Source organism: Acinonyx jubatus, chromosome A2, assembly GCF_027475565.1.
Source record: "Acinonyx jubatus isolate Ajub_Pintada_27869175 chromosome A2, VMU_Ajub_asm_v1.0, whole genome shotgun sequence".
Lineage (NCBI taxonomy): Eukaryota > Metazoa > Chordata > Mammalia > Carnivora > Felidae > Acinonyx > Acinonyx jubatus.
This window is the reverse complement of record NC_069383.1, coordinates 20,304,151-20,321,678: the sequence shown is the minus strand read 5'-3', so window position 1 is coordinate 20,321,678 and position 17,528 is coordinate 20,304,151. Positions and strand designations below refer to the sequence as shown.

At 38.4% G+C, this 17,528-nt stretch overlaps 1 protein-coding gene and 1 pseudogene across 3 annotated transcripts in view; one reads left to right on the top strand and one right to left on the bottom strand.

The window, feature by feature from the left end:
• The window catches only part of CHCHD3 (coiled-coil-helix-coiled-coil-helix domain containing 3), a 278,785-nt gene that overhangs the window by 132,233 nt on the left and 129,024 nt on the right, over window positions 1-17,528 (bottom strand). The gene's annotated exons all lie outside the window — the stretch shown is intronic.
• On the top strand, window positions 9,281-9,878 carry LOC106975702 (60S ribosomal protein L15-like; annotated as a pseudogene).

Genomic DNA, 17,528 nt, shown 5'->3' with positions numbered 1-17,528 from the left:
GTCATCTTTGTAATGCCAAGAGCACTAATGTAACGCTCAGCACATAGAAAGCACTATATTAATGTGGGAAAACACTAGACAAGGAATGTCAAGGGCTGGTTCAAGCCATGACTCAGTCACTTCTGTGGTAGTAGCGATTTCCACCAAGTCACCTAATGTTTTGATTATCAGTCCCCTCCTCAATAAAATGTAAAATAAGAATTCTTTAATTTGAGGGTATCCAAAGGACCAAGAGAGATAATATATATGAAAGTTCTTTGGAAAACCAGTATTATGCAAACAAACATAAGACAGCATTACTAGAATGTTTTAAAACACAATGTATATTGATAAAGATTGAATTTTTTCTCCAAAAGAAATGCTGCTATAAATGATTAAGTACTGGCAACAGAAACTGGATGAGACAAAAACATCAAAGAGGTCTGCTCACTGGTAATATTTTATCTCTTTAAGATTATGCATTGTTTTATCATACTGAAATATAACATGTTAATCACAAAATATTAAACTAGATTTTAAAATACAGTATTTTGTAGGGGCACCTGGGTGGCTCAGCCGGTTAAGTATCTGACTTCAGCTCAGGTCATGATCTCACAGCTTGTGGGTTCGAGCCCCGCGTTGGGCTCTGTGCTGACAGCTCAGAGCCTGGAACCTGCTTTGGATTCTGTGTCTCCCTCTCTCTCTGCCCCTAACCCACTCTCATTCTGTCTGTCTCTCTCAAAAATAAGTAAAACATTTAAGAAACAAAAGTTTTTAAATGCAGTATTTTGTAGCCTTCTGTAACTTCAGGCATTAATTTGGGTAAACAGTCATTATATTACACTCCTATACCTAAATGCTCAGTTATACTTTCAACGTAAATGTCAATTACATGAAATAGCTTTTGAAAAAGCAGCTTTCATTTTTTCTTATGATTCACAGTTAACAATCTACATTCTCACTGACCAATGTAAACGAGCTTGTACATTTCAAGTTTTATAAGAAGAGTATCTTCAATGCCACCCCAACCCCCAACACACACACACATTTAACACCATGTCTGCCTTACTTCTGAAAAGAAGAAACCCACTGTGCAGCAGGCAGTGTGAAATATAATGCAGCTTTACACTGCATTATGAAAGCAAGAAAACAGCCAGCTGTGAGTTAGAAATAGAACAAAATTTCGAGTTGCAAACCCAAGGGACCTTTAGGTAACATTGAAAGTGTTCCTTAATGATGAATAGCTGATTTCATTTCAGACCCACTATGAACACTGTAGGATATATTTAACATTTTAATTTTTGGTTTCAAAAGCAATAAACCTGTTGGTCAGACGGAAGCTTGGCGGTCACAGCGGCCGATCAATCAATCAATCCCACATGGCTGGGCTCCACCAGCAGCCCCTGACACCAATTAGGAAACTGAAATAGCGAACTGCTGCCACCAGGTTACAGTTTTGCCAATTAGAGCACATCCTGGGTGAGAGCGACCAATGAACACTGGAACCCAGGGTCAAGAAAGAGAGGTGAAAAGCACCTTGTGTAATGTGACATGAAAAAGAAAGATTGCAGGAGGGACACAGGAAAGAAGCAAGACAGTCTGAAATCAAACAGTACATTTTATTGTTCACTTGTCAAAGACATGCAGGCACTAAGACAAAGCAAAAGCAAGGCACTTCCCTTGGTCTCTACCCTGGAAGGAACTGCTTATTGGCCAGCACAACTCGGGAGCCCATCACTCTCGTACATGAGCACAGAACCTGCCATCTCCAACTGTTCCCTTTTAGTCAGGATTCACAGGTTAAGGCGGCTCATGCAGGGTCTGAACGTCAAAGGCAGACCACTGATAGACCCATATCAAAGTGCTGGAAGGACACTATTTCAGATCAGGCTCATTACTGGCACGCAAAACTTATCCGCTAAAATCTCTCTTTTTTACATCCTACAAAATTTTAAGGACCTCCTTTCAATTTTTCCACCTGAGTTTCTCTTCCAAGCCACAGCTTATCACCCTGGCTTATGAAAACGTCATAAAATCTAAGGACCTCAAAATCTTCCCCCTGGAGTCCCTTCATCTAGCCACTGTGTCCTGCCTCAGAATACCTTCTCTTAATTCCATTTAATCTTCTGGCTTTGAGGGACTCCCAGCTGATCCTTTCTGCTCTGTGTCATCTGAAAAAGCAAAAGGCAAAAGCAAGGTTTTCTGACATGAAAACCTTCCAGAATGTGGAAGTTTGGGACTTACAGCTGTCCTTTTCAGAATCAGATATAACCCTGGATCTTGATGAGTTTCACAAGCGTGAAACAGACAGACAACAACGGTAGGCAAGAACATCCTAAACCTTCAAAAGAACTGTGATTTTTCAAATGCAAAAGTGCTATTATTCATCTATCAACTGAGTCACAAGTGTTATATTTTCCACAGGATCTGATGTCAGTCTCATTGTGCTGACTCAAATTCAACTCTGGTAGCTTTCCGTTCTGCTGCCATCAATTCTGCCATGTTTTTACAAGAATGAGCCCAAGCAATTCTACAGGTGTGCACTCAGCATGCTATACACATCTGTATCTGCACAACAAGGGTGTACTTCAATGATGGACACTGAAAGCATCAGTCAGAATTTATCATAGGTAGCTTCTAAATTGTTCTCGGGCCCTACATAAAAGATATTTTCCCTCTAGAGAGGAGGTTGTCAACCTTGGTTGCCCATTGGAATCACCTGGAAGCTTTGAAAAACTGCCACATCCTAGGTCCCATCCTGCAGAAACATGGATTTCATTGGTTTGGAGTGATATCTGAGAATCGAGATTCCTTTTTTTTTTTTAAAATGTAAAGCCCTAGTCTGACTTGGTCCACATCTGGATTTCCTTCCCTCAAAAGATACCAGAGGTCAAAACACCACACAGCTGAGCCAAAGATCACAAGTATTTCAAAGGTTTATGGCACACAGGCATACATATGGCAAGAGAGTCTATGGGCAAGGGGGCTACAGGCAAAAGGGCCCTCCTGTGGGTGCAAGGAGACAAAAGAGGGCAGGTGCTGGGCATATATACATGGAACTACAGCATACCAATGGGATTTCTGAATGATGCTGGCTGAGGACTAACTTCAGGTAGTCCATTCCAGTTGTGGGGAGGGAGATATCAAAAGGACAGGATAGGGTGCACTGCTCGGTCTTGCTGGGAGTAAGAGAAGTGAGTAAAAGCAGCAGCATCTGACATCCTTGTTGATGCTTAAAGGTGTGACAAAATATCATTCTGCTGGCCATGACTTCTCATGCCCAACTCTTATTTCTCTACATAGCCAAGTAGAGAAATACCACGACTCTAAGAGTACTTCTCAAACTTTAATGTGCATATTCACCTGGGGATCTTGTTAAAATGCAGATTCTGCCTCAGTAGGTCTGAGCTGGGTCAGAGAGTCTGCGTTTAACAAGAAAAAATGACGCTGCTGCTCCAGGGACCACTCTGGCCCCATTCCCCTCAACAGTCTCCTCTTGAGTTATAGGCCTCTCACAAATGAAAAGCCCACGGTGGCCTTTGACTTACACGTTCTGCGTCTCTTTCGAGGATCTGTGGGTACTGGCAAAACTGACAGTCCTGGGGATGGGGCACAGACAAGTGGAGAAATGCTGCAGGCTGCAAGACTCCATCATCTTACTCCATATTATAGCTCCTCCAATATTGACTGCATGTCTTACGTATGGTCTGTCTCCCACTAGAATGTAAACTCAAAGAAAGGAGCACCATGTATATCACACTCCCCATCATAGCCGTGGAGCCTTCTGGCACGGAGGAGGCACCCAAATTTGCTGATTCAAGGAGGGACTGGATGAGAGGATGGGGGTACCACGTGTCACGCTAGTGCTGGGTTACCCTAGTCTGTGCTACCAGTTCATTCCAGGCAAAGACAAGTGGGGCAATAACCTTAGTCTTGAATTCTGGCCAGTACTTAGGTAGGTCTGCCTGGCAAAGGGTACAAGATGATTAACTTCTGCACCTTCTCAATTCTATTGATAATAACACAGGGGGTATACAGTGTCCAGCACAACAGGAGACAAAACAGAAGAGGTATAACTGGAGGGAGACCATTTTTTTCCTCTTCAGTTTCCTTCAATTGCCATAATGAACTTGCCTGGCATAAGAGAACTTGAGAAAGAAAGGGAGGCAGCCTCTGGAAAGTACAACCTAAGCATAACCCTGAATCTAAACTCCACAGGATCCCCAAAGGACCATGATGAAATGGCAAAGGAGAAACTCTGAGCCTCAGGAAAGGTATTAATCCATCCTCAGAATTCAATCACTCATAAATGCCTCCTAGCAAAACTACTGAAGGTCTCACAAAATTAGAAAACTAACAAAATTAGAAGTGCAAGTACCTGAGGCAGCATATAAGCAAGTGTGGAACCAGTGAAACCCAGATTTCACTCACTAGCATGAGCCCGAAACGCCAGCACTGATTTGCAATGATTTTCAAATGGTAGGTTGCTACCCATTAGTGGACTGTGAAATCGTTATTAGTGGGTCAAAACCCACTGTTTTTAAAAATGGAAACAGAAGAAAGTAGAAAAGATGAAGGCAGAAAATGGAATAAATAAAATATGGTATCCTTTCTTGTGTTTCAATTAATTTATCTGTGGGCGGTGGGTCATAATTTAAAATGTATTATTGTAGGACACAATTAAAAACCCATCTACACCAAGGAGGGCCATATTTTACATAGCATCACACCTAAATAAGTCCTGTTCACGAATTAAGAGGGCACATTTATATTACAGGGATGGTATGGCATAGTAGCTCCAAGCATGGGTCTGGGGCCAAAGTGATTGCCTGGTGACTATGCGCAAATTACTTCACTTCTCTAAGCCTCAGTTACTCCAATCTTATAGAAGCAGTAATACTATCACCTCATGCTATAACAATTATATAAAATATATGAGGAGTTCTTGGCACAGAGCCTGGTATGACTGAGCGCTCGATAAAGTACCATTATCATCACTGCTTAAAGGTAGGTCTGATACGTTTTTTTCCATGATTTCAGTGGTAAAATACTAAGGAACGGGGGTTAAGGTAACTCATGCGAGCAAGACTGTGGCTCTAAATAAGTGAAAAATGAGGAACTCTTTTAATTCTGGGAGAATCTACTTGAAATAAAGAGCTTGCCACTGCAAAAGGGCACGACGGAAGAGTCACTAACTCACAGAAATGCCACCAAGTTAAGACACGGCAAAGAAAGACAGCACAGGTCAATAAAGGCACAAATTAAATTCTCTCACCAGGACACCTGAATCTTGCTCCTTTTCAACTGCCACCAGGAGTTCTGACCCTGGCCCACAAAGGTACGAAGGACCTTAAGCTCGCCCTGTTGCCCAGTCTTATTCAAACGGTAAGGAACCGCAAGCTGCGTTCTTAAGAACCAGTTATTAATTAGAAGCCCTGAAAAGCTGGACAGTGCTCGTAATTATTAAATCCAGTATCAAAAAGGTAGGTGGATAATTACTATATTCGCTTCTCCAACCGGTCTTGATGAAACATGCTGACGTTATTCTTGACACAAGTGTTACCACTGGTAAAGCACTCAATTCGCTGGCATCTCATCTATGGTACACTTGAAACTCCTATTGCTTGCTGTTAAACTAACAGTTTCTATTAGGCTAAACACAGTTTGGTAGCCATTGTCAAGAAAATTGGAGTTGCTCAGGCATGGCGGCAGTTACTGATGTTATTTGTTTGGAAGCCTTGTGATTTAGTGAATCACTAGCGATTGTTAAGCAAGTAATTAAACTATAAGCCAAGACCTGTGATTTCAGTCTTTTCAAAGCAATAATCATCGAAATTCCAAGTACCATTTAACTGATTCCCTTCTAAACATGCTGGCAACGTTTATGTTGTCATTCATCAGTTGTATAGTTTATAAAAACTAGATTGTGGCCTTTATAGAAATCATGTGCTACTCAACTACTCTGTTAAATAGGAGATGTTTAAAGGAAAAATTCACAAAAATTATTTAATGAGAAGTGGACACAAAGACTTTTGGATTTGTTCACGAATATGGCTATCTCAGGTTTAATAATAATTCAAAAGTCCTATTTTTAGGACTGAAATACTAAAATAACCAGACTATTGTTCTTATAACCTTTTCCAAATATAAGAATGCATTATATAAATTTCACAATTTCTCTAAGTGCCTTTAAAATTACAAGCAATTTAGTCTATGATTCATGTACCATACCAACTGCATGCAGTTTTTTTTTTTTTTACTTCACATCTCAATTATATCTTAATATTATGGGGGCTGAAATGCATTAAATAAATCATATTTCACAGACTCCTGGTAAAGTAATAATACTTACATGCATTTGAGAAGAAATTGGCCTGCATTATAAATGTATTCATAATGTCATTACCTGCCTTTCCACGCTAACTGAAATATTAGGCGGTGGTGCCTACCGACTTCAAGCCACTGATGAAAGCTTTTAGTAAGTCTTATGCTTATTCTGGGGCTGGCAATCAGCTCCGTGAGCTAATATAATATAATCCAATGTTTACCAACAGCAGTTTATCCAAAATATAAACGAGCTCTTATAATTAGTGAAACACTATTAGTCTTTAAGATTTAATCTGGTGGCTAGTATTTCTTCACTGTGCTACATAAACAGACCGGCTGATCTTTCATCTGTCAAAGGGCATTGCCTTTTCGAAGTACCTTATTATTGTCAAGTGTTTTACTTACACAGCATACTGCCATTAAGGAAATTAATTCCTTAAAAATCTGTTACTTAAAAACAATATATCAGTGGTCTTATAAAATGACAGAAAAAAGAATTCCTAGCAAATACCTTCAACAAGTTAAGAAAATTCATAGCATTTTAGAGACCTGCCAACACAGTTCTTCTCTCTAACTGTTAAATAGTAAATAATTGTCTTTGGTTTATATCCCGTTCTAAAAAACTTACAAGGCACTTTCATGTACATTATCTCCTATGATGTTTCCAATCATTCTGTGAAGTAGGTATCATGGCTATTAATTATTTCTACTTAACAGATGGAAATACTGAGGCTTGTGGGTGTTAAATGACTTGCCCAAGGACATAAAGTTAATAATGGTAGGGATTCACACTCTTTCCCCCATGTGACATTGCACACTTGATACATCTATTTCCAGAGCCTAAGAAAACAATCTGAGTAACCCATCAAGACAAGACAGAAATACAGACTGTACACAACTTGAAAATGGGCTGTTCCACTTGGAATTTGGTTTGGGGAGATCAATGAATCTCCTCTGAAAGAGGAGCCGGAGCTGTGGACTGCACAACCACCATTCCCATGAGGCATGGGGTGCAGTGAACATGAATGAGTGTGTGAGAGTTGGGGGCTGGGGAAAGCAGGAGGAAACCTGGTAACAGCAGGCTATCCCTGCACAGATCCCATTCTGGATCTCTCAAAAAAGAAAGGACTTGGGGCGCCTGGGTGGCTCAGTCGTTTAAGCATCTGACTTCAGCTCAGGTCACGATCTAGCGGTTCGTGAGTCTGAGCCTTGCATCAGGCTCTCTTGCTGTCAGCACAAAGTCTGCTTCAGATCCTCTGTCTCCCCCAACCCCGTCCCTCCCCTGCTCATGCGTGCACAGTCTCACTCTCTCTCAAAAACAAACATTAAAGAAAAGAAAAGAAAAGAAAAGAAAAGAAAAGAAAAGAAAAGAAAAGAAAAGAAAAGAAAAGAAAAGGATTTGCTAAGATGGTGGAGGGAATATAATAACAAAGCATACTAACCCTTAATGAGATGAGTACTCACAAAAAGAAGAGGGCTTTGCACTGTTTCAAATACTGAGAACTGTCACTCACTCGCTTAAACATTAAAGAGTCTTTTGAACAAACAGGAAGATTTGGAGAGGAGAAATGAATAGGGTATACTCAAGCATCAAAGTCAAGAGTCTGGGGGATAAAAAAAAAAAAAAAACCCTTGAAGTCTTGTAATAAATTAAAAAACAAAACAAAACAAACCAAAAAAAAAAAAAAAAAAAACAACAACAACCCTGAAAGATGTATTGGAACAAATGAGTTTGTGGTATTCTCATTTATATTAATTATCATCATAATTTCTTCCACGGTTCAAATTGATTAATTCAAATTTCTTTTCCCAGGAGCCCATCAACTAATAAATAGTCCCTATGGACATATTCTCTTTTGAGGTAAACTATTAAGTAAACACACAGCTCCACAAATGTATCACATGGAAAATTACTTCCTCTAAGGAGCTAGCTATCTAAAAGGTGTGAGTGATAGAAAGCAGAAACAGAATACATTTGTCACTCCCATTAGCATTATTAGTGCTAATGAGAAAGTACATGAACAAGAACATACACCTCTTAATTTGAATGTGTTACAAATAGAGAGTAGATTAGTCACAGCTACCCAGATTAAATTTTAGCACTTAATACTGAAATACTACAAGAGGCAATGCTTACAGTGGTTTTGCAGCAGAATTTCAGCTATTTAATTACAGTTTTCAAGCCATTTAACACCTCTTGGCACACAGAAGCTAGATGTGTGTATGAATGTGTGTTATTCAGACAGTTCAAGATTTTAGGTATAACTCAATTATCTAGCATCCCTGGGAAATAAAGTGTTCCATTTAAGTGCATTTTCTATATAACTGAAGCTTCTATCTTCATGCATCCTAAATCCCTGATTAAATCTGTGGCCATCTGTAAAGGAAATCTTTCCTCGGAGTATTTCATTTCCCTGTCTCCTTACAGGCAATTGGACAGAAAGTAGTGAAGTGCTTCCAAGTTGTTTTGCTTTACGGATGAATCAAGGCCATCATTAGGAATATTCACCAGGGGCACGTGGGTGGTTCAGTCAGTTAAGCGTCTGACTTCAGCTCAGGTCGTGATCTAACAGTTCATGAGTTCCAGCCCTGCGTCAGGCTCTGTGCTGACAGCTCAGAACCTGGACCTGCTTTGGATTCTGTGTCTCCCTCTCTCTTTGTCCCTTCTCGACTTGTGCTCTGTCTCTCTCTCTGCCTCTCAAAAATAAATAACGATAAAAAAAATTGAAGCACTGAAGCACTTTCATACAGTTCTTACTTTCTATATTGTGTCTTTTCCTTCAATATCAAGCAGTTAGCAGTCATTTCTCCCAGGATCACAGTGATGGCTTCCAATTTACAGATTCCATTATTCACTCCAGTCTTGGGATTTGTTGAATCTTCCATGGACTGGTGGAGCAAATAACCAAACATGTTAAGAAATATATTCAAGCCTTTCCATCTGGCAGAGCCATCAGCTCATAGGAAAGCCAAGATGGGCACCTACATGTACATCCAGAAGCTATGGAGGAAGAAGCCATCCAATGTAATGCATTTTCTTCTCAGAGTGCTCAGCTGCCAATACCACCGGCTCTCTGTGGTGCCTCCCAGAGGCCCCCTGCCCAGCCTGGCCCAATAAAGAATGAAGACTGGGGTACAAGGCCAAGATTCATGTACGATGTGGTGGCTGCAAACGCTCAGTGCCTAAGGGTGCAACCTATGGCCAGTTTGTCCATCATGGTGTTAACCAGCTAAAGTTTCCCCAAAGCCTTCTATCTGTTGCAGAGGAGTAAGCTGGACACCACTGTGGGGTTCTGAGAGTCTTGAACTCTTACTGTGTTGAAGAAGATTCCACATGCAAATTCTTTGAGGTTATACTCATTGATCCATTCCATAAAGCTATCAGAAGAAATCCTGACAGCCAGTAGATCACCAAACCAGTCTATCAGCTCAGGGAGATGTGAGGGCTGACACCTGCAAGCCACAAAAGCCATGGCCTTGGAAAGGGTCACAAGTTCCACTAGACTATTGCTGGTTCTCGCCAAGTGGCATGGAGAAGAAGCAATACTCTCCAGCTCCGCCATTACCACTAATATAAGTAATGCTTGTAAAATTCTTACCTAAGAAACAATTTAGGTCCAAAAAAAAAAAAATACACACACACACACACACACACACACTCAATAGGCATCAATAGGGCTAGAAATGGGGGCATAAGGAAAAAAACATACGGTTTTATTATTCTTATTAGTACTCAAATTCAATGAGCAAAGTATTTTGCATTTACCCTGTCAGTTTCCATTTTTAGAGAAGACAGCAGGGGAACTCTTAAGGACCCCAGACTCCACAGGTAAGATCCAGTTCAAACACAACCAGAGAAGCCAATTTCTCAATGACGAATATCCTCTCAAAATAATTTAAAGCTGATGCTTCCCAATCATAAAGGTGGGCCTTACTTTTAGGCGGGCCCATTTTCATCCATTCTTACATGATTCCATCTGCTAAAGGTATCATGCTCTGTGTGTTCAAACCAAAAAGATTATGATGGGGCAACAATTCTTTGGATTCTTTCCTCAAATTTGTGACTATATCCAACATAAGAAGTGGCCAATGTCACTACTTACAACACCAGTTCTTACCTTTGTAGTCATCCTCGATGACAGTACTTAAAAGAAGGCACTAGATTCCTTACAACTTCACACGGTGGGAGTGGGGGTGGGGGACTAGCTGCAGTTACTGCTTAGGCATCCCTATCTATGCACCACTCCCAAGGCCATCCTCAGCTATGCTCCCTCTGCTAAGACTCCCTGCTGCTCAGCATAACCACACTTCAGCTCACATCAATGCCTTTCCTTGTCCTCTTCAAAACATCCCCTCTGAGACCATCAGCCACTCATTGGAACAGCTACTCCTAGACTAGGGTTCTTTCTACAGGTGCTCTGCTTGTCTACATAGATTTGTAACTGGTGATTCCATCTCTTCAACCACAGCCTCATTTTTCTCTTTTTATCCTCCTTAACAAACTCTCTCAAACCTTCCACCTTCACCAACCAATTGCCCACCTCCTAGGGACGCCGGGTTCTCCACATTGCTGGAGACACCAAAAATTAGGAATTCAATCCTGTTCCCCTTAATGGCATCATCTCCTCTGCTTTTCTGATTGCGTTTCTGGCAAACCGCTGGGATAGATGGATGGTCAGACAGGGCAGGGATCTAGTCAGGGAGCATGAGGTGTTTATGAAGACAACAGGGCAATGTGGGAAAGCACTAACAACAGCACGTGGATTCCCATGTCCAACTGTGGAATCTCAATATAGATCTCCCAATCCTTGTTAACACTGCCAAACACAACTACGGGAATCGTTATCTACAGAAACGTAACAGGACTACAGTGACGAAAGGTTACAAAGCACATGTCTCATCTCTATGAACTTCCAGAACAAACTATGAAGTAACTATGGTCATTTGAAAGATGAGGAAACAGATTCAGGGACACCGGATAGTGGCCGAAATCATTTATTTAATGAGAAGAGCTCGGGAGCAAGTCACCCTGAGTCATCTGACCTCCTCCAGTGTCACCCCCATAACAATTCTAGGCCTATATTTGTTGACAGGGACCATCCAGGAGGCATACACTTGTTTCTAATGAGGTCAAGAGATGCTTGGAGAAGGGAAGGCAGAAAGTCACACAAGGCAGAAGAGGGGAACACTATTACATTCATTAAAAAAATCCTTACAGTGACTTGTTTATCGTCCTTGATAAAGATGAGAACAAGTGTTGAAATAATTTATTTATGATGTATAACAGTTTAATGGAGTATAAAGTAGACTCTCTTTTTTACAGTTAGTGGGGTTCTTAATGTTGCCATATCCAGGCTGAGCCTGTATCCTACTCATCCAGACTTTTGACAGGAGCATCAATTTTCTAAATTGTTCTGTAACAACTACAAGAAAGAAAATCACTCTCGGTGTTAATAATTGCAATTCTCTGAAGATACTAAAGAACCCACTATAATTTCACATCATTGAATCCTGTGGCTTTATACATCAGAAGAATTTTCAGACAGTTTCTCCTGTGTGCTTTCAATATTAAAAGAAGATATCTATATGAAATACATTGAAGAGCTAAAAATGATATGACGGGATCCAGACTAGTATTACAGACTTGAAAGTGCTGTACAACAACATCCATAAAACATGAAGAGAGCAAAACACATCACACAAATGTCCTCTGAAAAAGCAAACAAGTACTTCTCTTTGTTCATAATGACAACAGGAAGAGTTAGCTAAATGAAGTTCACAGGTGAACCTCAATAAATAACAAACTGATGTTATTTATTAATAACAAAACCCACATTACGTATGATGTCTACTGCCAGGCATCTGATTGGCTGCAAGGGTCACAAAACTTCCAGACATGCAAGAGTGATAAGCGGTTTAGTAGCAAATAGCGAGAAGAGACTCTAGCAAATAATAAGAGAAGAAAAGAGAAAGGATAAGGAATAAGCATGAATAGATCCTTAAAGAATAAACTACCAAATATCTAAAGTAATATTAGGAGCACAAAAATTTCTATTTACATATACATTCCAAATACTACATGAAGGTATTTCAAGGCACAAAGAATAACCAAGGGTCTCAAGTATGAAAATACTTAATGAAAAGAGACTAATATTCATTGTGAAGAAGAGATGAATTGTATCAATAAAGAAACTTTAAAAAATAATGGCCATGACTAGGGAATTGCCTTGATTAATTTTTTAAAGTGTAAATCTACAATAATTTAGATAATGTGATATTAGTTCAAGAATTGGCAAATATAGCAGACAAACAGAATTCAACACCAGAAACAGCCTTAATTCTACATTAGAACTTGGGTATGAAATAGCCAAGATATCTCTGAGGAGAATGGATACATTATTTATTTTAAAAACTGCTGCTGGCAAAACTGTCTAGAAAAACTTCATACCATATGCCAAAATAAATACAAGAATGAATAAAAACTTCACTGTAAAAAACTCAGAACAAAGTGAAAAATAAAATAAAAACTAAATCTTACAGACGGACAAAACTTTCTAAGCATATACTCATTATAAAAAGTGATAGATTTGAGTTTCTAAAAATTGAAACAAATTTTTTTTAATGTTTATTATTTTGAGGGGGGGGAGCAGAGAGAGGGAGACCCAGAATCCAAAGCAGGCTCCAGGCTCTGAGCTGTCAGCACAGAGCTGGAAGCGGGGTTCAAACTCCCAAACTGTGAGATCATGACCTGAGCTGAATCAGACACTTAACCAACTGAGCCACCCAGGCACCCCATAAACATAAAAATATTTGTAAATCCTGTAAAAAAGGTTATGAACAGGCAATTCAAATTAGCAGTGTGTGTATAAAAACAAAAACATTCAAATATACCCTTTGACCCAACAAATTTGCTTCTAGAAATTTATCAAAAAAAACAGAAAATACATCATGGATATCTGCAAAGATTTAGCCCACGGGTACATTCTCTATCTTTGTTGATAAAATTTAATAACACAGGAACAACATCCAAAAATAAGGAAATGGTCAAATATCCAAACTATACATCCACGAGAAGACTCCCACAGAAAAGTAATAATGTAGAAAAAATATGCACAACCTATTTCTGCATTAAAAAAGATTTTAAAATAGTAATACAGTGAGCCCTAACCTGTACCCTCCTGCCCCACATGCACACTCCCCAAAAGTTTGTGTGTGTATGTATGCATATGTATGTCTACATATATAATGGCAAAAAACAGGAACCATACATAAAATATTAACAGTAGTTAGTCTTCAGGAGTGGTAGGGTATGGATATCTTGCTTTTTCAATATCATCGGTACAAATTTTTTACAATAAACATTTGGTTTTGTTTTATGTTGATGCAATCATCTATATATTACATAATTGTCTTCCAAAATGGAAGCCTACTCTAAACGTTCTTTTGTTGAACTCACTCCTTATCAAGACAGAGAATTTCTTCATTAACTTTTTAGACAGTTCCTGTAACTTAATTCTCTTAGCTTACGAAAATTTGTCAGTTGATTTCCTTGGTTTTCTAGGTACAAAGCCTGCAAATAAGGACATTTTACTTCTATGTTTTCTCTTCTATTTTTTGCTCTTACCTAACAGTACTGGTTAGTACTTCCAGAACAAAATCAATAATGGACATCCTATGCTGCTCCTGACTTTAATGGGAATGCTTCTTATAAGTCACCATTAGGAATCACAATGGCATCTTGGATTTTAGGGGTTTCTTTCAAAATCAATTTTTAAAAAGGCTAACGCATGGTATTCCAGAACTCTATATTTTGTGTCAAAGGAATATAACACAGTAGATTAAATTTCTTCAATACTGTGTGTATATTAACACACACATACACATCTGTCTCTACACAAACGCAAACACACACACACACACACACACACACACACACCCCAAGGGGTTGTCAAGCCCCTAAATGAATTCCTGTATTTTACTGAAAGTTAAAATAATACACATTAGTAAATGACCTCAAACTTCTTTTCTTTAAAAGTGATGTAAATGAAGAAAAGGGAAGAGGCCGAAAGAAAACATGCAAGAGCAAGCTGGACACATACTGTTAACATGAAGAGTAAGCAATCATTCGTCTAACACTCAAAGATGTAAATTCAAGCTGCATTAATAAAACTTGTTTTAAAAGAACTTTTAAAAAGAAAAATTAAGCTTTTAGATAACTACTGAAGATGCACTAAAATGCAGACCACTGACACTAGGCACACAAAAAGTGCTCACAATATCTTCTGAATTAAATTTGAAACCACAATCTATACCAGTCAGCAACTATACTAATAAGCACAGGAGATTCTATGATGCATAATCTTCAGAGGGCAGACTTACAAAGGTCACATAAACATTTTTATGGAAAATGATAAACAGAACCATCTATATACACCCACTATCCAAAGAGCCACCAGGAATTATAAAATGGGTAAAAATAGGTATTACATCCAACACTGATAAGTTATACTGATGATTACTATATTTGGTCTTGATAAGATATGTTCAGTTACCCATAGAATAATTTGACTCAAAACTTTGGTTGGCCTTTTTTGGGGAAAGAAAACAATGAGAAATTCAAGAATATCTCAATATTTTTGGAACGTACCTGATTTGCCGAAAATCAGCACCAAAGAGGGCCTGGAACAGGGTAGCCACTCATTAAATGTTTTTTGGAATAAAAATCAGCCCATTTTAGAGCCTTATGACTGGAACATCACTTAAAACTCTTCTTGTGACCTTGGTCAGTTTGGCTGAGAGGCTGAGTTCATACTGGACTTTCATGTCATTTAAGGCTTCACTCTGTTGGAAATGCCAAAGGCTAAATTTATTCCAACAGGTCAGAATTAACTCCAAGAATTTAATGACTGATTCCATATTCTAATTTTATAAATATACAGGCAGAGTAAAAATTTGTACATATCAAGCTAAGGTCTAAAGTGAGAGGATTCTGGGGTGCCTGGGTGACTCAGTCAGTTGAGCATCTGACTTTGGCTCAGGTCATGATCTACTGCTCAGGAGTTCAAGCCCCACGTCAGTCTCTGTGCTGACAGCTCAGAGTCTGGAGCCTGCTTCGGATTCTGTGTCTCCCTCTCTCTCTGCCCCTCCCCTGCTGGCACTCTGTCTCTCTTTCTGTCTCTGTCTCTCTCAAAAATAAATAACCATTAAAAAAAATTTTTTTAATAAATAAAAGTGATAGGATTCTATTTCAGTGCAAACTTATCTCTCTTATTAGTGTGCTTACAGCCTGATACATATATTTTATTGTATAAATGGATGAGTGAATAAATGAACAAATTAGCATTATAATCTGTTTAGATAATGTCTTTAATGAGAAGAAATGTCTGAATTGTATGTTCTTTTGTTTTTTAATGTTCAAATCCACAATAACCTTTATACCACCGTCTTAAAACTTTTACCAAGCTACGTTTTATCAGTTGTCTATTCTACAAAAGAATGTACATGAATCAGCATTCTTTTTGCTAAACAAGAACCACTTTTACCCATTCTTGAGACATGAGCTACTGAGTATTTATAAGATAGACCACTCTATTAAAATACTAGAAAATCTAATGAACACTGTTGCTTTTTATATGAAATTAATGTTTTAAAACAAGCTGACAAAAAAATAACTTAATAAAATAACTTTCTTACTTCACTACTATTAGTGCTTTAAATTTATTATGTAGTATCATAGTTGAAGGCATAATTTTATTAATCAAAAGTTAAATGAAACAAACCATGTAGCACAAATAACCAGAAACAAAGGGTACGTTATCTCAATATCTAAGCACGCCTATTTGGCTTTTGTACTAATTTATTTTCCTTCCTGCTTCCTTACCAAAGCAAATTCAATAGTATTTTCACTTTATTTTTAAACTTTACACAAGAAGTTCAGGGAAGGAAAAGAAAAACAAACGAAAAATCTCTGATGGCATTAAGAATGCAAAATAGTTTTGGGCGCCTGGGTGGCTCAAGTCAGTTGAGCATCTAAACTTCAGCTCAGGTCATGACGAGTTCGAGCCCCATGTTAGTCTCTGTGCTTACAGCTCAGAGCCTGGAGCCTGCTTCGGATTCTGCGTCTCCCTCTCTCTCTGCCCCTCCCCCACTCACACTCTGAGTCCCTCAAAAATAAAAATAAATATTAAAAAAATTTTAAACGAATGCAAAAGTTTCTAAAATTAGAGCCTTAAAAACTTGAGATATCAAGTTCAAAAGAAATAGGGAAATGAGAACCACAGTTTTAAGTTTAAATAAAGACCATTAAGTTTTACATTTAATAGATATAGAAAAACTCAAATGTTTAGTGTAACTGCTGAGCACTTCAATTTATTTTTGAAACTTGTATTTTCCAAGCAAAGTAAATTGATAGTGCACTAAGTATATCATTTATTTGACGGTGTTAAAATAATATCATTGCATTTGATAATATGGAACTACATGATGATTATGTTTAAGATAAGCACAAAAACCTGACGGCCAATTTTCAAATGTTAAACTGTAAAAGAAAAAAATCTATCAGGTACCCAATTTGTATAATTAAACATTGAGTAAAGTTTGATTTCTTCTGGTGTGTGTCAGTTTAATTACTATATTTCAAATATGACATACAGATTATCAGTAAAAACTCCAAAAGGACTATCATAAAATAAAACTGTGACAGTGATCCCCAAACAGTCACAAAACACAGCCCTTAGGAAAAAGACATAGGGGCAAATCCAAAGGTAAGAGGATAAATAAATACACAAATTTTGTAATGTCATTATCAAATAATAAAACTAATATTTTAAACAAACATACACATCAGGCTGAGAGATCCTATTTTGGAACTTCCTTCCTAGCCTTCCAAAAACTCAAGAAAATTGGTCTAATTACTTTACAGTTACTCCTTGTATCGAATTGAAAATATTATTACAGTTCTATCACCCAATAGCCTTGATTCTAAATGACTTCAGCCCATTCCCAAAATATCAAATCTATTCTCAGCTGATGAAGATTTATCACTTTGGAGGATATTCAAAGGATGTGCTTTTAAAGGCAATTCTTGGAAGAAGGGAAAAAAAGGAAGAAAAGAAAGAAGGTGGCGGGGCAGGGCAGGGGAGGATGGGGCAAGACTTTGAGCAGGGCAGTTCTAACAGAATCAATACAACAGCTTCAGGGAGGCTCTGTAGAAGGAAGAACAC